Source organism: Microcaecilia unicolor, chromosome 3 (assembly GCF_901765095.1).
Source record: "Microcaecilia unicolor chromosome 3, aMicUni1.1, whole genome shotgun sequence".
Classification (NCBI taxonomy): domain Eukaryota; kingdom Metazoa; phylum Chordata; class Amphibia; order Gymnophiona; family Siphonopidae; genus Microcaecilia; species Microcaecilia unicolor.
The window spans coordinates 410,945,760-410,967,875 of record NC_044033.1 but is presented as its reverse complement, the minus strand read 5'-3'; the positions used below and the strand labels follow the sequence as shown (position 1 = coordinate 410,967,875).

Below are 22,116 nucleotides of genomic sequence, written 5' to 3'. Positions count from 1 at the left end.
GCCACCTGTTTTTCATCAGACTCTACGCTGACAGAATTGTGGCCAGTCAGACTTGGCACCGGCAATCTCTTGTGGCAATTATGTTTAGTCTACAAGTGCAACTGTCTGCCCAAGTTCAGAGCATTGACACTAAAGTTTCATGGACTATTGGTTTCCCCTCTACTCTGGTAGTGTTACAATCAGTGAGTCACTTCAGCATTATGTAAAATCTTCAAGGGTCATGTTCAGTGATGTAAGCTAAATTTACTACTTCCATTCTGTTCTGCTTTAACATCTGAAAAAACTAACAGCATTAACTGCCAATCTTCCAATGGCACTGAGAGAACAAAACTCCTCTTTAGGACAGTTTTATATTTCAGCAGAGTGCTTTTTATCCAAATTGGTTGATTTTAAGACCTTCTAGATAGTGGATTTTTCCAAATAACTTTCCAGCGGCCTGGCCCTTCTTTCCTTCTCCTCACTCCCTCCATCCAGGTCCAACCCAGCCAAGTTCTTCCCTTACCATCCCTCAGTGCTTCTCTGATCTATGCAACTTAAGTCAGCTGTTTGAACCTCGAGGTGTATCACAGATTAATGTGAACTGTGTAGGGGGGAAATGGAGCAGAGGCAGGAAGAGAAGGTAAAAGAGATGCCTGCTTGAGGGGATCCATTTCCCAGATAAATGATCTCTGGATACAGGGTGCTCTATTCTTTGAGAATACAAATGACTGATTTGTTCCAACATGTAATACATAGATAAAGTCATTTTCAGAAGCATTTCTGCAGGTAAAACAATACTTTAGCCTTGGAATTGGACTTTTATAAAATTGCCCACCCAATATGGTGGGCCTGCCACGTCTTGTGGTACAAACATAATGGTATGGGGTTTGTGCCACAAGACATATGAAGAGAGATGTGATCAGTGGCGGCCCTACCATTAGGCCAATTGAGATGGGGTCTCAGGCGGCACTCTCCATGAAGTGGCATCTCCCCTCTTCCCTGCGTTTACCTTCTTTTTTTCATTTCCAAAAGGTGGCAGCGGCAGCAACAGTGATAGCGATTCCCATAGGCCTCTTCTCCCTACTGAGGCCCACTCACACAAAATAGGATAGCATTCAAAGAAAAAAAAAAGATGGCTTTGCCAAATACTATGTTACAGGTTTGTTTTACATATTCAGCACAATTTGTTTTTTAAACTTCCTTTCGAACTGGCTGCAGAGAAAACCAGCTCTTGCAGGCAGGGCTCATGGGTATTCTGCCTGTTTGAACGGATCTGAACGCCTAAGGAGCCAGACCCCCTATGGGTTCTTGTGTAAGTTAAACATAAAACAGCTTAGTTTTTCTCTATATGTGCCCTTTAAAGCAAAGAGGAGGAGGGGGTCAATCCTTTTGTTTTAAAACCTAAAACGGCTGTCATTCAGTAATCAGTCTGTCATTCTTAAAAACAGACAGACCTAACATGATCCAACTTAAAAATAAGCACAAGGTATCCTTTTGAAAGAAAAATTATAAGAAAAAGAAAACTGTCTATTTTCTTTCCTGTGAGAAAAATACAGGTTAAGCTGCGCACATTCCTCCATGGCTGTAGGGGGTGGTGTCAGGGTTTTAGACATCACTTCCCCTCATGTGAACCCATCCAGGATGGTGTCCAGCAGGAGAAACAGGAAGTGATGTAGTGCAACCAGTGGTGGCCACCATCTTGGGAAAGGGAGTGTGGCTATATCACTTCCTGTGATGTCATTAAAAGGAGCGGGGTTTGGGGCAGGGTTATACAAAAGGGATGAGGTATAGATGGGGCTATGCAAATAAGGTGGGGTTTTATGCAAAAGGAGCAGGGCTATGATGTCACATCTGGTGACATCAAAGTGGGTGAGTATGGGCAGCAGTGTTCCCTCTAAGGTGAACGTGTGAGCGATCACCCATACAAATTGGGAGCATCACTGACTTAGGTTCAATGTTCACTCACTTCAGAGGGATGTGGGAACAAAACTTTTTACTGCCCCACAGGAACGGTAAAAAGTTTTGTTCCCACATTAACGAAATCCTTTTCTCCCTTCCCATCTTCCTCCCCACAGGTCTCACAGGATCCTGCAGCCGGCAGCGATTCACAGTAAGAGGCTGTCTCCGTGGCCTTCCAGATCTCTCCACAAGGTCATAATCCTTCCAGTGAGCCAGATGCTGGGTTTTTTTTTAATTTGTAGAAGAATTTTATTGAGAAATCAGACACCAACAACCAATAATATTAACCAATAGTAAATAACAATTACTCCAACAAATTAAAATAGAATGACAATTATTCCATCTTTTTCAAAATAAGGTCAATGTATAGTAGAAACAATACACAACACTATTCACAAGACCTTGAAGGAGCACAGACCCAAACATCCCACTTACCCCCACCCTGGGGATGAGGACATTGCAGTGTCAACAATTAACAGCAGTCAAAAAGGGGAATCACCCCAAGAAAAGGAGAAAACATTATTGATACATTGTACAGCCCAGAATCCAATTACATGGAACAAACTTGCAAGAATGGAGCCCAAATATCCTCCCACTTTGCTTGGGTTAGTTGCTTAATCGCAGTCAAACGTTCCATATCAGAGACATACCACAATTTGTAAACCCACAGCAGTAATGAGGGATCTGTCACATGCTTCCAGTGTTTAGCCAAATTCAGGTGAGCAGCCTGACATACATAAGGGACCAAAAATGACTGATTACGAGTAAGGCCCTGCAGCTTCCTGCCAAATAAAAACACCGCAGGGTGCCATTGAACACAGCAGCCTAGCCAATCTTGTAGACAGGCCTGAACTGCCTTCTAGTATGCCTGCGCCTGGGGCAGGATCACCAAAGGTGACCCATGGTACCCTTTTCAAGACAACCTCGCCAACAGTAAGGCGAAACATTTGGAAACATGTGATGTAATCTAACTGGAGTAAGATACCAACGATAGAACACCTTAGTAGTATTTTCCTTAATAGGCACAGCAATGGATGACTTCAATAAGGCTTTTTCCAAAACAAGCCAATCATCAGGAGATAGGACTACCCCCAGTTCATGCTCCCAGTTAATCCTTTGAAGGTGATACGAAGAAACATTTTTACTTAAATAGAAGTATAAACAGGTAATAAGGCTTTTAGTACTCTTTGAATCTTCGCACAAGTTCTCCAAATAGGAATCATCTCTCACTATACAGGATCAAATAGTAGGACTAGCCAAAAAATGCTTCAACTGAAGATAAGCATACTGATCAGAGGGCGAGAGTTGATATGTAGCTGATAAGGATTCAAAATATATACAATCCTCATCATCAAAACCTTGACCCCAGGTATTCAGTCCCAGACAAGCCCAATGAGAAAAGACTCCCCCCACCTACACCTGGAGGGAACAAAGGGTTTTCTACAATGGGTGTATGACATGATAACATTGCACTAGGTTTAGCAAAGAGGGAATCCCAATAATAAAGAGAGGAAAGAATCGAGGGACACATATCTGCCGGCAAAAAGCGATACTTGCAAGGCAGCCAAATAAGATGCTTCAAAAATGCGCCCCAAGCATATGTTGTTCAAGAAAAATTCACCGCTTAGAGGGGGACACGTGGAACCATTCAATCGCCGCTCAAGCCTGAGCAACTCTATAATACCAAAGCAAATTAGGAACCGCCAAGCCTCCAAAACGTTTACCCTTATAGCGAAAGGCATGAGGGAGCCTCAGGTTTTTATTGTTCCATACAAAATGAATCAAACGATCTTGTATACCAGTCAAAAAAGATCTAGGGAGATGCAAGGGCAACACTTGAAAAAGATACAAGAAACGAGGAAGAACGTTCATCTTAAGAGCAGCGATCCGGCCAAACCAAGAAAGCTCCAAAGGGGACCACCTATCCAAATCCCGAGTCACTTCACGAAGGAGAGCTGGGTAATTAACCTGAAAAAGGGCACCGACGTCTTTAGGCAGCTGAACACCAAGGTAGCGGATGGACTTGGTCGCCCATTTAAAGGAGAAGGATGTCTGCAAAGTCTCTACAAGAGCTAGAGGAAAGCCAATAGTCAGACCCTCAGATTTAGAAGCATTTAATGTATACCCCGAGACCTCAGAGAAAGCCCTGAGTAAATTTGGGAGAGCTATCAGGGGACGATGGAGTGACAATACAACATCATCTGCACAAAGTGCAACTTTAAACTCAGAGGCGCCACACATCACCCCAACAATGTCAGGGTTAACCCTAGTCACCACTGCTAGCAGCTTGATGACCAAATCAAATAATAACAGAGAAAGTGGGTAACCCTGACGAGTCCCTCGAGTAAGAGAAAACAATGCTGAATTACCCCCATTAATGCGAACACAAGCTTTCGGAGAAGCATAGAAGGCTTGGATCCAAAGACAGAAAAACTGTCCCAGCGCAAATCTAGACAATGCTTTATCGAGGAATGCCCAGTGTACCCTATCAAAGGCTTTCTCATCATCTAAACCCAGAAGACATAAGGGTAACCCCTCCCGCCAAGACAAATAAAGCAAATCAACAGTACGGCGCACATTGTCCACAGCTTGACGTTTAGCTACAAAACCAACCTGATCTGGATGCACCAAATCTGGGAGAACCCCAGCCAAATGCTGTTTTTTTTAAAGACACACCTGGAATTCAATATATTTTCCATCTTGAACTGGGGCTGTCTCTTGATTAAGGTTGAAAAATGGAAAGCATCTGACTTCTATCGAAAGGGTCTGGAGTGGCAGGTTTCAGAAAGAAATGTGAAATAAGGAAGGAATCTTAAATGTCTCAGGAGTCTGAAGGTTACATGGTTAGAAGATTGTTCATCTATGTAATGATATATGGTCTATAAACCTAGGACCCAACTTTGTGCAATGAAATTTTAGGCATAGATAGGTTCTTAGTGGACAATCATACTTTACAGAAAAAAGGGGAAACACCGCTTCCACAACAGTCAAATGAGCAAAACAAGGGGGTGGAAGACTCCAAAAGGATAAGTTCCAAGATGAGCAAAATGAATAACATAAATGTATAAAGTTTTATTCTTCAATATTGACATGCATTGAGTCAATGTCTATTGTCACCAGCAGTAGATCTGTGAGGTCTCTATCATATTCTTCTAAAAATGAGATCATATGTGAAGAGTCACATACATAAGAGCTGATCAAAGGAATGTATGGTTTCAAGAAAAAAATCTGTGAAATTTGAAAAGTGTTCCAGAATTGATCCATTGCCTGATACTATCGACCTTCCTGGTGGATTTGTGTTGGATTTATGGACTTTTGGAAGCATATATATGGTTAGAATGGTAGGGTGTTTGACAGTCAAGTATTTTTTTTTCTTTTGTAGTAAAATAATCCATTTGGCTAGCATACTCAATCACTTTTGAGATTTTGGACTTCATGCTATCCATGGGATCCTCATCCAAAAGTGTGTAGAAAGATCTGTCGGTAATTTGTCTCATTACTTCTCCAATGCATTTGGTCTGGTCCAAAATGACAATTCCACCGCCCTTACCAGCAGATTTGATTATAATGTTGGTATTAGAAGCCAGAGAATGAAGGGCTTGAAGCAGGTGGCAAAGGTTGGCACCAAAGTGTGCCTTCAAACTATCTCCCTCATAACTCCAAAGTCACACAAGGGACAGGCAGGTCCCTGGGGGAGTCCTGTAGAATTAGCTTACCTCAAACTGCAATATTACTGCACCACCCCTATAATAGGAATGCAGGTGGAAAACTCCCATACACCTAAGAAAAAACATTGTCCACACTCCCTCAAAGGCATCCTTCCTACCTACACACACAGAGCTGTACCTCTAAATCTACCCTACACACATAACCCATCCAAAGACACCTTCTATACATAAGCCTTACTCATTCAAACACATCCCCTCATATTTCCCAACATCTAGATACAGCCCTATGATGTAAGTACCATGGCAAATGTTAGCAGTAAATTTGAGATACTATGATCATATTCCACTTACCCTGGCTTAGGAGTGAGGTTCATTACTGTCATAGTGACTGTGAAAACTAACCCATTTGGGAACACTGTCACACCATATTCCTCACATACAATGCCTCCAAACATGCACAACCTCCAATTCACACACATAAATACACCCCACCCACCCCATGTTCACACATTTCACACACAGGCTCACAACCCCAATCACCCATGCACACACACTCATACCTTCCTACATTACAGACACCACCCCACCCTCTATCTGCTAGACCCCTCCAACTACACGCCAACCAGAACCAGCCCAACATTCACACTCCATTCCCATACACATGCCTTCTACAAATGTAAGGTGGAAAGCATTCACAAAGTAATGTCTCATATGGAACATTGGAAAGAATTATATAAAAGAGGTCAATGCCAGTGTATTTCACTGGGCATCTGTAACATCGCACCTCATTTCTGGGGATGACCCTGATCCGCCAAAGCCCCCCCCCTCCATGGCCACGCTCTCTTTGGAGTTGCGTGCTATGAAATTTAGGTGCGCATGTTATAGAATAGGGTGTAGGGCAGATCCGTGCATAAATCCTAAGAAATTCACCAAATTTAGCATGCAGGAACAAAATATCAATGTCTTGGATGAATTTGCAGACATGGGGCTCCCAAATAATCCTCACTGTTTTCTATGGGAGACACAGTTTGCAAAATGCGGACCAATTGCTCTACTCCAACATCCCCCACTCCCAGCACTTTGGAACAGACTAAAACAGACAGAGACAAAATTCAAGTAAATAAAAATGGCTGGTAACAATCACCACAAACAAATATGAGTGATCATCTATTATAAGCAGGATAGCTTCAAATTCTGTTTACCTAATGGCTCTCATAATATTAGGGGTGTTTCTCCAAAAGAATATATGCCAATATGTGTGTATTTAATTGTAGACCTAAGAAAAATTTAAAAAGGGGGAAAGAAACCCCATAAAAGGAACAGAAAAAAAGTGAATTTCAAAATAATATTCAGAAAAGACAATAATGGCCATATGTAGGCAGATTTTTGCCTGTCTGAAGCATAAGTATTTACAAGGCAATTGGACAGTCCATGGGCACATTGTTAATGATTTTATAAACACTAACAAAAATGGATAACAAAAGAAAACTATATTCACTACACATGATAAAATTCTCCATAAGGAATAATGGGCTTCTTTTTCAAAGTCATTCTGGTGATTCCTGTGTGGCAAATGAGAGGAAGCCCTTAGAAATTGAATGGGCTTCCTCTCTTTTGCTGCAAGGAATCGCTAGAACGTCTTTGTAAAAGAAGCCCAATGTTTGACAACAGACTTTACTGTCTATCAATGTAGACACCTATGTGCAGACCAAAACCTAATGAAAGGTGTGTCTTTTGCTCTGACTACCAATGACCCACTTCAGTTTGCAACAGATTTAAGGATGGAAGTGTTTTTCTATAAAGAAACCCAGAAGATCATAGAGGATCTGCAGGGTTGATGGAATACCTCTGGGCCTGGAGAATCCACACTTTCCACCAAGTCCTTAAATCTTTAATAGAGGTCAGCAGAAGTTTCCCAGAGGTATTACTACCTGTGAAAACCAAGAGGAAAGGCTTCTGCTGTGGAAGAGACGTCATTCATGTCCAGGGTGTCTCCAAAGAAATTCAGGAGATGAGGAGAGTATCAGGAAGTAATCAGATACCACAAGGGGGATTTGAAAAATCTAGGAAAATTCCATGGAGAAACCTGAACAGGAATTTGGAGTTTAGAGAGGCCTCTGCATATGTGTGAACTATTCAAGGGACTGTTTATGGATACCGACTAGAAAGAATGTGTATTTGTCAACTTAACACAATTTAGCAAATGTCTCAGTAAATTCTTATTTTTGAAAAAACACAATCTGGAGTGGAGGCATTTTTATGTCTAAACCACAAGAGAGTGTCCTAAGCCTGAAGGGCCTTGAAGAAAGAAAGATACACCTTTTGCCACAGGAAACTCCAGGAGCTCTATGGATTGTAAGATGGTCCATCAGATTTCAGACGTGCTCCTTGTCTTGTAAAGCATTGATGGGGAGTTGTATATGTGACAGTGGGTGAGCTTCTAGTGGTTGGAACAGCCCCCAGGCTCCATCATTTGAAGATGAGAAATTACCAGAGGAAGAGTCAGTAACGCTAATTGAAATTCTCAGGTTCCAGTTACTGAGAGAGAGCTAATGCCATAGGAAGTGCTGAAGACTTCCAGAAGCTAGTAGAGAGGCCCAATGAAGTCCATTTTGCAGGGCCACTGAAAACTGCTGAGGGTCACTGAAAACTGCTGAAGACCACTGGAATGCAAGGAGAAGAACCAAGTACTGTGGGCCAGAAAAGTTTGAGAGAAGTGTTGCATTTCATAGAGCCTGCAGTAAAGTGCTGTGGTAACTGTGTTAGTCCACTTTTAAAGGTAATAAATTGAAATAAAACAAAACAGAGAAAATAAAATAAAATGATACCTTTTTTATTGGACTAACAATACATTTTTTTGATTAACTTTCAAAGGTAACCCTTCTTCTTCAGATCACACATGTTGACAAATCCAAACAAGGGAGTAGTGTGATCAACAAGGCACCTTCACAAACAGCAGGAAAACGAAATAACGGTGGAAAAACTTTATTAGTAATACCCGAAATGGCACCGTGTTTCAGCCAAGTGCCTGCCTCAGGGGCCTTAGTGTTAATAAAGTACCTTAATGTGAATATACTTTGCCTCTCTCTTCCCGGCCGCTTCGAGTTCTGAAGCCATAGTTCCTGCTTTGAACTTTCATGGTTTTTTTTGAGTCTTGCATTGAGTTCAGACTACGAAGGGAGCCCATCTGAGATGCAAGAACTTGGTTGCCAGCCACATGCATCTCCCTATTCCATTCATAGACCACGGCTCGGCACAACCTGTAAGGCTGATGACAGAAAGAGCGTCCTTGTTTGTTCAGCCGTCTGCTGAACATTGGAGAGGAATAGTGACTGACCTCGTCAGCATGCATTTGCATGCTCATTGTGCTGTGAGCCGGCAAGCTCATTGGTTCACATTCTTGTCGGCTCTCAGCATTCAGCGCTGGCAAATATGGGTGTTAGTCCAGCGTTAATGACCTCCAGTGCCCGCATTTGCTTCTGAGCATTGGGGCCAGATATATAAGTGAAACACAAATACATTCCAATAGCAGTCTACATGAAGAGGGTGGGGTTGATTAGTGGAGAAGTAGCCTAATGGCTAATTCAGCTTGCATTGATCCTGGTGACCTGGGTTCAATTCCTACTGCATCTCCTTGTGACCTTGAGCATGTCACTTAACCCTTCATTGCCACAGATACAAAAACTTAGATTGTGAGCCCTCTAGGGACAGAAAAAGTACCTGTATATATTGTGTACAGTGCTGCATACATCTAGTAACACTACAGAAATGATTGGTAGGTTAGGTGAGAAATGGATGGGTGAGAAAGCAGTATAATTTTATGGTTTATAATGGGATAGAAAATCCAGATCTTTGTTAAGTCCTACAGAAAAGGGGGCAGGAATGAGGGGGAGGAGGAAGGTAAAAGAAAGACACAGGGAAAGGAGAGGGGAGGAGGAGGAAGTGATGAAGGAAGGGGAGAAAGGATGGTAAAAGGAAGGGAAAAGGAGGAGTTAATTGGAAGAAATGTACCTTGTACTGAAGAAAAACATAAATCTAGAATTGTGTGGCTATGGTCTACATCCCTTCTCCCTGTGACACTCATAAAACCTGCTCTTTTAAGATGACACCGAATTCTAGAATTCTGTTTTGGACATCAGAATACAAAGGAGGCCAGATTAATGCTCTGCTATGTTTAATCTTCATTTCCAAATAAGGCATTTTCCCTTTTTACCCCCCCCCCCCTTTTTTTTTTTTGCTTTCAATCTCTTTATACCAAAGTTATGGATCAGTATCAAAATGGAAAAGACACAGGATGGGAACATTAATTAACCCAGAAAAGAACTCTCAACTATTGAAATTTAAAACTACAATAGTTAGAAATCATTGAATAAAATGAATTGGAAAATGAAAATAAGACTTCAGAATGGTATATGTATAATTAAATGCTGGCAACTGGAACATCCCTTTAATTATCAAGTCTTTCTAAAGTTTTTTTTTTTCAAAAGCTAAAATTACCATGCAAACCTCAATCCCTTTAAACAAAGTGCTATAAAATATCTTGAATATAAAGCACAGCTCATCCAAGATGTGACTTCAAAGGACCCTGTTAAAACAGGGAAATTAGAGTCGCCTGATAGAGAGGATGTGGAAAAATGCCGAGGCAGCTCACGTGGATTTAAATAAAGAGCAGACAAATAGGACTGATTCCAAATTACCGGAATCAACTGCTAATAACAGGTGAGTTAGAAATACTCAGCTCAGTGTTCAAAAAACAGGGCTTTTTTTTGAGGAGGTACTTGGGGGTATTGAGTACCGGCACCTTTTCCATTGTCTGCTAAAATTGACCCATGGTCCCTAAGTTTTAATGAAAGAGCTCAGGCTCTACATACCAATTCTGCCTTGTCGTAGATTCTGTGACTGGTTGCAGGGGGCCTGGCTATTGCGGGATAGGTCCTTCAGTAATCACCCCACCCATGAAGGGGGGCCTGGCATTTGAGTTCCGGCACCTTATTCGCTAGAAAAAACACACTGTCAAAAAGACTTGTCTATATAGCAGCTGCTGTTACATGAAGGGCCACCTTTTCTCTTGATGTATGTCATCTGGATGATAGAAGTGGGATGAGTGGTTATGGTGTGGTGTTAAGTATGATATGCAGTATCAGTGGGGGTGGGGACAGGCTTGTGTGGTGGGGGAGGGTATAGTATTGTGATTATTTATTGTTAGTTTAGGGGATGTTTTGTTTTGATTTTATGTGTTGTATTGTGCTCGACTCTCGGATAGATATGGAATATAAATATGTTACCATGTGTTACCATTTTCAGGCCCCCGACGCTCAAAGCTTACCATGCTTGCAATGTTTCATTTAGACTGGTTGTAGCTAGTCTAGTGTGCATCTTATTCAACGTCTAATTCACAATGGGTTTCTGTATGGCTGTTACCATTCGCAGTAGCAGCTATTGATGATCCTATGCAAATGTATTACAACAAGCTCATTAGTATTAAAATAAGCATTCTGTGTTTTGCACAGATGTTTCCATACACTGCACAGAAAGGAGCACCTACCTTTAATGTGCAAATTTTTCTCATAGGGACCATTTGCTTGCAGGACTTCTCAGTGGAGCAGTCTGTTTGCATTTTTAAGTGTGTGTGTGTGTGTGTGTGTGTGTGTGTGTGTGTGTGTGTGTGTGTGCGTGTGTGCGTGTGTGCGTGTGTGTGTGTGTGCGTGTGTGTGTGTGTGCGTGTGTGTGTGTGTGCGTGTGTGTGTGTGTGTGTGTGTGTGTGTGTGTGATGGAGCTCTTGCTGGGTATCACATTTGCTAGCATTGGAATAGGAGCTGAGGAAGGAGCAAAACAGGTATCAGCCAGTGCGGAGAGCAGAGAACAGCTCCTAAATCTCAGAGTGACAAGCAGCCTGATGATGACAGTTAAATCCCCACAAGGGGCAGAGAAACAAAAACAGACAGCCAATCGGCTGGGAAAAGCCCCTATGATGTCAGCTGGGGGGCTTTCCCAACAGGATAAAGTCAGTGCCTGTGTCCAGTGACCTATTACTACTAATCATTTCTATAGCACTACTAGATGTATGCAGTGTTGTACACATTATATGCAGATACATTCTCTGTCCCTAGAGGGCTCACAATCTAAGTTTTTGTACCTGGGGCAATGGAGGGTTAAGTGACTTACCCAAGATCACAAGGAGCTGTGGTGGGAATTGAACCCAGGTTGCCAGGATCAAAGCCTACTGCACTAATCATTAGCCAGCCCTAATCATTAGCCACCACTTACCTCAGTGAGAAAGCAGAGTTAGCCCTGAAGTGGCTGAAAAAATAAGAGATTCCCAAGCGCGCAGGCAAAATCAATCGGGGGCAGCCTGAGGGAAAGCAAATACAAGTGCGGAGCAGATAAGCCATGTCGAGGGAGTGCCTAGAAGTGATCAGCAGCGTGAGTGAGCCGACAGTATGAGCACCAGTGCACCATGGGGTGAGTCAACAGAGAGGCATCCTGTGAGCAACAGCAGTCGGGTGGTGCAGGCAGCACAGTGCGCAAACCTGAGTCCAGAGGCAGCACAGCAGCACTGTAAGAGAAGAGTTTCAGGAGCTGAAGGAGGAAGGTGGAGCCAATATCAAAGCACTGTAGGGGAAAGGAGAGAGAGTACAGCAGCAGGACAGTGGAGCTGGCAACATAATTAAAATGATGCCTTTTTTTCCTGGGCATGCGCAGAACATCAACTCTTACCAAGAGACTGTTCTGCACATGTGCTAGGCACTTTCCCTACCGAGCCACTTGCAGAATTTCTGTGCATCTCATTTGCATGTGATTTCCTTTGAGCATCGGTCACTGTTTAGAAATCAGTAAGTTCAACCACTTCTATGGCAGTATTTTATGACTACTTTTGAGCATTTGCCCCTCGGTGCCTTATCAAATTAACAAAATACCCACTGCGATCTTAATCGAAGAGCCAACTTTTTGTCAACATATATTAACAACACCTGTGATGGGGTAGGAAAAGTCTCAGAGTTTTCGATAACCTTTACTTTATAGGCTTATTATAGCTCAATCATTGGCTCAAAAACCTCCCCATTCTCCATACTTCTGTCAAAAGTTTTATGACTTCTCTTCTGATTAAATTGTCTTGATAGAAACTTGGATAGGGTTCAGGCCTACTAGATGTCTAGATCTTACACTTTGAGAATACCTTTGGTCTGTGCCTAAAGTATTACTAGTTTTTAAGTACTGGAGGACCCAGCCTAATGGCAGAAGTGTATTTTGCTGGTCCCTGGTTTGATATAAGGCAATGAGAAACTGCCGGTCAGCGGGTTCCCCTGAAGTATGCTGCACTAGCAAGGAGGATGTCTTATCACAGACAGTGATAGAGGCTGAAAAGGTGACAAGAAATCAGTATGTCTACATAACAAAGATTGTAATGAGAAGGAAGCAGAGAAACGTTCACTCCATTCTTTTAGGTTGCGAAATTTAAGAGCAGCTTCTTCATAAATCAGAAAGGAAAAGAAGAAGGCTGGGCAGCTTTGTTGATGTAGCCCTGGCCACCTTGGATTTAGACTTGAAGAGTGCATGCATTAACTCGGTGACTTTTGACTTATATAAAGATAAGTGGAATTTCTATCAAGACAATTTAACCAGGAGAGAAGTGGCATGATTCAAATTTTGACAGAAGTATGAAGACTGAGGAGGTTTTTAGTCAATGACTGAGATATATTAAGCCTAGAAAGTAAATGCTATCAAAAACTCGGAGGCATTTCCTACCCCATCACAGGTGTTGTTAATATATTTCAATAAAAAGCTGGCTTTTTGGTTAAGTTCACAGTGGGTGTTTTTTTGTAATTTGATAAGTGATTATAACCACTGTCCTCATAGAATTATTGACTATTTTCAGTGGCATCATAAGGAGAATTCTATTACTGGGCCCCCACATTTAAGCACTATTTGAGCGCATAAATTGACAGAATGCTAGCACGTTTGTGGATGTGTACACTTATATGTATAAATAGAAGCAGTACGACACAGCACTATTCTGTGTGGGTACATGTAAGTGACATTGGGAAGAATTCTATAAATGATACTTAGAAATCGCTGCAGGAAAGAAATTGGTGCCAAGCGCAATTGAAATGTGCTGATTCCTGCACCTAACTTTTGAAAACAGATTTACACCTGCTGAAACCTGACGCAAATGCTGGTGCCCAAGTTAGATGTGCTGAGGCAGTATTCTGGAAAAATACATGGAACTTTTCAGAATGCCCTGACATGCCCATGCCCTTCTCTCATGGCCACACCCCCTTTTGATTTGTGTGCTATTAGAGTTAAGTGCCATGCCTTATAGAATAGCACACAGCAGATGTGTGTGCAAATTTTTATGGGTGCCAATTAATGTAATATTTAGTTGTTAGCTTTTACTTGTTTACTTCCCTGTTTTTATATGTTATTTGTTGCATTTTTAAGACTTGGCATTTTTTATTTTATTTTTTTAGAATTTTAAGATAATGCAGAATTTTACTTTCCAGTGCTTTTGTCATGTCCCCTACCTCAATGCAAGCGGTGTCCTTGGGCTGCGTGGGGTCCCGTCGACACGCACACTTGACTGGCACTGCCCTAAGCCCAGGGGCGTAGCCAGACACCCAATTTTGGGTGGGCCCAGGCCCAAGATGGGTGGGCAGAAGAACTCCACCTTGTCCCACAAGTGATTTGGTCTCTCCCTCTCTCACCTGCATACTATATGGTTCTCAAACATACCCCCTCCCCTGCATACTTTTTAAATCGCAGATTTTCACAAAAATTTGGCTGTGAATATACACTGCTCATGTTGGCCCCACAGCCTTCCCTCTGATGCAACTTCCTGTTTCCGTATAGGAGGGAATACATCAGAGGAAAGGCTGGGGGGCTAGTGTGAGTACTATGTATCAGTTGCTACTCGCTGCAGGTGAAGATCTGCTATTTAAAAAGTATGCAGGAGGGATAGTTGTTGGGAGTTTTTGGCTGGTGGGGCTTGGGGATCCCTGCCAGCCACATCATAGGTGTGCTGCTACTGGGTGGGCCTGAGGCCAAAGTGGGTGGGCCCGGGCCCACCTGGGCCCACCCGTGGCTACGTCACTGCCTAAGCCATGTGTTTGGAGTTCTTCTCTGGCTGCAGGCTCCTTGATTGCTTTGCTTCCACGCACCTGTGTCTGCTCTCCCTCTGCCTGGCTTCCCTTGCTTCTCTCCTATTGGTCTTCTGGTTCCTCCTTCCCCTGCTCTTGTCCTATGGCTGTGCTCCTTCTCCTTGCTGGTTCCTGCTGATGTCAGATACCAGCACTTTATCAGCTGAGCTCTTCCTGGACTCTATGCTTCGGCTTCTACTTTGGTAGGTGTTACTTGCTCAGTAGTTTGCTTCTTATCTACTTGTCCCTCATTGCTGACTTTGCCTGTACCTGGATCACTCTCTTGCCTGCCTATTGACTTTGCCTGTACCTGGATTACTCTCTCACCTGCTGCCTACCTATTGACTTTACCTGTGCCTGGATTACTCTCTTGCCTGCTGCCTGCCTATTGACTTTACCTGTACCTGGATTACTCTCTTGCCTGCTGCCTGCCTACTGACTTTGCCTGTACCTGATTACCCTCTTGACCTGCTGCCTGCCTACTGACTTTGCCTGTACCTGGATTACCCTCTTGACCTGCTGCCTGCCTACTGACTTTACCTGTGCCTGGATTACTCTCTTGCCTGTTGTATGCCTATTGACATTGCCTGTACCTGGATTACTCTCCTGCCTGATGCTTGCCTGTTGACATTGCCTGTTCCTGGATTACTCCCCTGCCTGCTGCCTGCCTATTGACTTTGCTTGTTCCTGGATCACTCTCTTGCTTGCTGTCTGCCTGCCTGATACGTTCACCACCCCGCTTCCAGCTCCGTCTCGTAAGTCCTGCAGGCCGCCTGTACCTAGGGGCTCAACCTCTGGGGAACAGTGGTCAGCGCAGGTAAAACCTGGGGTTGTCCGGTCACCAAGCAGAACCTGGTCCAAGTACCGGGCTCAGCAGCGCTCTACTTCGTACAAGAACTCACAAGTCTGACAGCTTTATATATATATATATATATGTTTGTTTTATAGCTTTGCCATTATGCAGAATAGCGGCATTTCCAATTGGATACAGCCCTTTTGTTTTTTGCCAATATCTATTGCTACAATTTTATCTTTACTAGGCAGTCTTGTAATGTTGCAGTCATTTAATCAAATATTGGGTGTCTATGGGCTTCTTTTACAATGTGATTGCATACAGGTTTATATAGTTAACAAAACAGATGAATTAAACTGCAATAAAAAGGTTGAATTTAGTGCAGAAAGTCTTTATTCAGATTTGAAAATGGAGGGAATTTAGGACCCGGGGGCTGCCCGTCCTGCTCAGGTAGATCCGAAGTGAGTTTCACGCTTGTTGTCGGTGCCATTCATTCTCTCCGAGGGAGAGATGCGAAGTCTGGCTGGGTCTGTGTCCTGAGCTCGTGCCATGGGACTAGCAGCCGTACGTTCTGGGATCAGGGCAGAAAGCAAGCTTTGAACGTGCAGGATCGAGCAAGCCCAGGGGCGCTGAGAGCTGAGGATGCGTTTCTCGGATGTGTTGTCCTCCTCACCCCAGTCCAAGAAGGTTTTGCTGGGAGTCATGTGTCTGGTGGTAGTTTTCAGCCACTTCACCAAGTCATCTTCGGAGTTCTCAGGTAGGGGAGAAGCTGCGCTCTGCCTCCCACCTCCGCCCTCGGGTACTGAGGAAGGCTTTCTTCCAGATCCTAAAAAGATTTTACTGTTAATTCGATGTTGTTCGAGCTCTTGTACAATGTAAAAAAAAAAAAAAAAGCATCTGTAAACTTTTTATTCACCTGACAGCGAGATTCCGGCGTTACTTGTTCAAGCTTGTTTGATCATGCGGTTTTCTTAAAGAAAAAATGTGAAACCCTCTATCCTTTTTAAAAAATAATAATAATTTGGATGTGTTATTGCTTTTTAATTGCTGGACAATGTGGGTAACGTAATTGAAATACCAAGAGGCAGAATAAAACGCTGTGGCCGTGCGAAGTTTCACATCCTGGGTGGCTCAATAGCGTCCGTAATCTGCGGAAATTTTTCACAGCACAGTGACAGTAAATCCACAAGTAAACTGGTACCAAAGGCAGTGAAACTAGATCCAGCAGAATACTTAGATGATCGCCTGCGATCAGGCAGTTCTGAAATCCGTGCAGTACCTTTCTCAGCTTGATGACTGTTTTAGGCGGATTAAGAAGCGACCAGGGTTTAGTTCTGGCACTGGGGTGGGGTGGGGGTAAGGGTTGTGCAGAATTCAGCCATGACACAAATTGAGCAGTGGAGGTTTGGGATTACCTGTCTTCAGAGCTTGCATTATTTTAGGGGAACTCGATGGGCGCATTAATTCACCCCCCCCCTCCCCATGCTAAAAGCTGGTTGTGGAGTCCAGACCAGCAGTTATCTTGGGAAGGAGATGTTTAGCATGCGTCTGTGTAGGGTGGGGGGGGGGGGAGAGGGGGAGCATTATTGAAAGTGGAGAAGCAGAATACAGTAGGGTCAGTTCTTTGAACCAGAGCAGAATGGAAAAACAAGGCACTGGGCTGCTTGTGATTCAGTCCCTCTGGTTAAGGGGGTTGGGAGCTGATTAGCTCTGTGATGCCTTTCAGAGTTGGAATATGGAAGTACTGAAGCAGTTGCAGGACCCAGGTCCTGGATAGATTCCTTCCTTACCTCTGCTTTCTGCTCTAGAAACACACCAATGGAGCGGGGTAAGGAATGAAAGCACATTTAAGCGGCAGCCCTAAACACTTTTATCTGTCACCCAGTTTAAACATAATCACCAGAAACTGAAAACATGGGAAGAATGACAAAAAGGCTGGTGGCACCTTAAAGATGAATCCATTTATTGAGGTATGTGCTTTGGCAGGTGTTGGACATGCAGAGGGCCGGTGCAGAAATTTGAAAGGGGGGGCTCCCTGTAGTATGGGGGTTCAGGGAAGTTTTAGGCCTGGTTTTAACCCTTTAACACTAGCCCTGAGCTTTGGAGAACAAGAGCCCACTACATCACATGCATAAATGGGCATTTACTGAACAGTTAATAGTTCCAGAGGAGGATATAACTGTATGCTCGTGTTTTTTCACAGGCAGGTATTATGTCTCCCAGGTATTTTAGAGGTACTAGGGAGAGGAGGAAGTACCTGCAAAAACATGATTGAATCACCCTGGTTCCCCGGAACCTTTAGAGACCAAAATTCAATTTAAAGTCTGCTGTTTTGTTTTTAAAATTCTGCATAGATTGGTACCAGCATATATGATTCCCCTTTCTTTTTACTGGGATGGTAACTATGATATGCCAACAGCTACTATAATGACAATGTGCTCATTCTTCAAAAGTTATATAGAACATTACTTTCAAATCGAACATTACTTTCAAATCATTGTGTGACTTTATATTTCCCTGAAACTAAAGACTTTGGATCTAAAAAAAAATGTTAACATTAGTATTTGGTTATCAAGCAGGAAGTATATTGAATATTCCCTCGTTTTTATTGAGGAAATGGTTATTTATCTTTGTTGTGATCTGAAAACACTTTTAGTTGAGCATTTTTTTTTGTTAGTAATTTTGTTTATTTATGATTTTGCTTTAAACTGTTACTTTGTAGAAATGGCTATTTCCAGTCTATGCTTCTATGTTTTTGTAATCCATCTTGAGGGTGAAGGGCTAAAGCAGGGGGTGGGCAACCACAATCTTTGAGGGTCACAGTTGGGTTTTCAAAATTTCCACAATAAATATGGATGAGATCAATTTTGCATACAATGGAAGCAATATATGCAAATCAATCTCATGCATATTCATTGTGGAAATCTTGAAAACTCGACTGGGTTGTGGCCCTCAAGGCCTGTGGTTGCTCACTCCTAGGCTAAAGAGTGAGCTATAAGTATATGTATTGTCTGGAATCAGAGTGTAGGCTCCCATCAGCCCAAACCAGAGGCAGGGCCTGTAAACTACATTGAGGAGGGGGAAGGCGGTTTAGGTGGGCAGAACAAGGACTAAGGGACATTCATGATGATAGTCATATGAGGAAAGTGTCAAATAAAACCAGTAAAAGTGGCTAGGAACATCTCAATATATACAAAGAAGGAGTGAGGGAGAAGTGACCTCTGAGCTATGCACTTCCTAACATAGCCGTCCTTCCTGGTGATCTGCTTTGTAAATTGTGCCCTAGATTTGTGTGTGTGTGGGCATATTTATTTATTTACTAGTAAAAAAGGCCCGTTTCTGACACAAATGAAACGGGCGCTAGCAAGATTTTCCTCGGAGTGTGTATGTTTGGGAGAGTGTATGTGAGAGTGACTGTTTGAGAGTCAGAGTGAAAGTGTGAGTGTGTGAGAGAGTGAGTCTGGGTGTGAGTGTGTTTGTGAGAGAGTGTGTGTGTGAGAATGAGAGTGTGTGCAAGTGTGTATGTGAGACACAGTGTGAGTGAGAGTGTGTGTGTGTGGGCGAGAGAGAGAGTGTGTGTTTGACACAGATTCTCTGTGAGAGTGAGTGTATGAGACCAAGCGAATGTGTGAGTGACTGTGTGGCACATAGAGAGTGAATGTGATACAGTGTGAGACAGAGTGTGTGAGAGTGAGAGTCAGAAAGACATTGTATATGAGAGAGAGAGTGTGAGCCGTGCCCTCCCAATCCATGGCCATCTGTCCCCTGCCCCCTCCATTCATCCTTTTCCAGCAATTCCCCTCTCTCCCTGAGCCCTGCCCTCACAATCCATGGCCATCCATGTTTCTCTGTCACCTGCCCCCTCCATTCATCCCTATCCAGCATTTCCCCTCTCTGCCTGAGGCCTGCCCTGCAATCCATATCCATCCATGCCCATCTGTCCCCTCCATTCATCCCTATCCAGCAATTCCCCTCTCCCTGAGTCCTGCCCTTCCAATCCATGCCCATCTATGCTCATCTGTCACCTGGCCCCTCCATTTTTCCCTATCCAGCAATTGCCCTCTCTCCCTGAGGCCTGCCCTGCAATCCATATCCAACCATGCCCATCTGTCCCCTCTATTCATCCCTATCCAGCAATTTCCCTCTCTCCCTGAGTCCTGCCCTCCCAATCCATGCCCATCCATGCTCCTCTGTCCCCTGCCCCCTCCATTCATCCTTTTCCAGCAAGTCCCCTCTCTCCCTTCCATGACCCCCCCTCGCATCCATGCTCCTTTCTCTCCCATGTCCCAGCCTGGCCCGCTCTCTTCTCCCCCCCCCCTTCGCATCCATGCCCCCCCCCCTTCGCATCCATGCATCCCTTTTTTTTTCTTCTTCTTTTTAACTTTACCTCCGTGGCGGTTCGTGCAGCGAAGCGTCAGGGAAGGAGGCGGCGCTCCCGACGTCTAGCTTTCCCTTCGCTGTGTTCCGCCTTGGCGGAACACAGCGAAGGGAAGGCTAGACGTCGGGAGCGCCGCCTCCTTCCCTGACGCTTCGCTTCCGGATTTGTTTGGTTTGAGGCGAGGGCGGGGCAGAGACGGCTGGCTGGCTTGAAGGCTTCACACTATGAATCCACGAACCCTTCAGCCTGGGAGTGACATCAGATGGCTTCATGGCTTCACAGAACGTTGTCCTCAGAACGTTGAGGGTGCGTTTTATTATATTAGATTTTTATTTATTCATTTATATCCCACATTTTCCCACTCATGCATGGGACCGAATTCTATATATGTTGCCTAAAAAAATTGGTGCAGATTGTAACACGCTTAGGAGTATTATATAAGCCGCGCCTAAAGTTAGGTGCGGTTTATAGACTATGCGTAACGCCATGCACATGACTAAAATCTAGGTGCAGCATATTACGCCAATGAAAAGCTAATGTAAATGCCCATGCCTAAATTTAGGCACGGAATGGGTTATTCTATAACAATGCGCATAAATTTTAAGAACGCCCACAACCCGCCCATGCTCCTTCCATGGCCATGCCCCCTTTTCTGGGTAGAATTTACGCAGACTACCTTATAGAATATACTTAGTGAGTAGTGCATGTAAATTCTAATTAGTCCCAATTAGTACTGATAATTGTTAACATCTAATTATCGTCGCAGATTGGCTCATTATTCAATTCAGTTACGTGCACAAATCGGCTACACGTGCCAATTTGCGCATGTAACTCTAGGTGCCGTACTTGGAATACGGGGGATGATGTGCCTGGCCTCCAGGGCTCTCACTCTTGCATTGGAATGCATAAACATGCAACTGATTGCCAAGGTCACTACTAATGCTGTTGCAATTTTGTCACTTGGCCAGCAGGGACTGCTGTGAGAACATTGCACTTTGAATTATGTCATTTACTTAAGGAGCTAGCAAGCCAGCTAAACAGGTTGCCGCTAAGCAATGGAAAGCCCAGTGAAAGTTTCATTCACAGCTTGCACTGAAAAGAAAAATTGATTGAATGTTAAGATCTCTGTTTTTTTTTCTAAAACACAGGATACTATGTAATCTGAGATACAGGAATGAAAATTTCTTTTGTACAAGGCCTTTACTGGAATGGTAACTATGATATGCCAACGGCTACTATAATGACAGTGTGATCATTCTTCAAAAGTTATATCTGACACTTCTTGCAAGGCAGAGTTGCCTAGCATTGCAAATAAAAACAGAGAGAGGACACAAGACTTCGCTATGTCTATTCTAATATTCATTCTGTACTGACTTGCAGAATATGTTACTGGAACCCCCCCCCCCCCCCCCCCCCGAAAACATCCTGAGCTGCCTCACTTTCTATACCATCTGAATAGTTCTCTCTTTGACATCCATTCAAATAAGTGCATTCCGTACAAAGATGCAAGTTTAAATCTCCTTAAGCCAGCAATGTACCAAAAGATGTACGTACGAGTTGTGTGGCCGCAAACGTTCATCACAGACCATCGTCTTCTCTCCTTAGGGTGGAGAAGTGGGTGGGATAGGGAGCACCAGTGTGCGAATTGCACAGGATGGGCCCATAGCTTGGTATAGTCCGGCCTTCAGCTAACTTGATTCTTAAATATTAATGTGTGTGTTTCTTGACTGCGTTTCTGCCTGTTTTGAACTTATGGCTAGATTTTGATTCCTTCTTCCTCTGTTTTCTCACTTTTAATATAGATTTTGGGGTATAAAACACGCACCTTTTATTAAGGCCCTAGCTCTTGTTTTTCACCACCTCTTTCTTCCTCGAATAACCTTTATGCTGTAGCCATGCCTTCCGGGTCCCGCTGCAGTTACGACATGTGTTTCTGATCAGAATTGCACACTGGCTTCTGATTTACAGTATAATGTGGGGAATGAATAAAGAGAAGACTTGTTCGAAAACCATAAGCACTGATATTCCTCAGGAAATACATAAAAGGAAGAAAAGACATTCTTTTTGGTAGCCGGTTGAATTACCTTAACAATACCACAGTTGACATTACAGATTGTTTTAAAGTAGAACATCCTGCATTCGTAAAGATTTTTCTTTCTTATTTGGATTTCTTTACAGACTTCTTACACATTGATTACTTGGGTG

General features: G+C 43.4%; 1 protein-coding gene across 1 annotated transcript in view; it reads left to right on the top strand.

Moving 5' to 3' along the window:
• The first annotated feature begins 16,038 nt into the window (after positions 1–16,038).
• The window catches only part of LOC115467099 (protein eva-1 homolog C-like), a 568,384-nt gene continuing 562,306 nt past the window's right edge, over positions 16,039–22,116 (top strand). The window contains exon 1 of the mRNA XM_030198792.1: positions 16,039–16,290. The gene's annotated coding sequence lies outside the window, so the exon portion shown is untranslated. The remainder of the gene's footprint in view (positions 16,291–22,116) is intronic.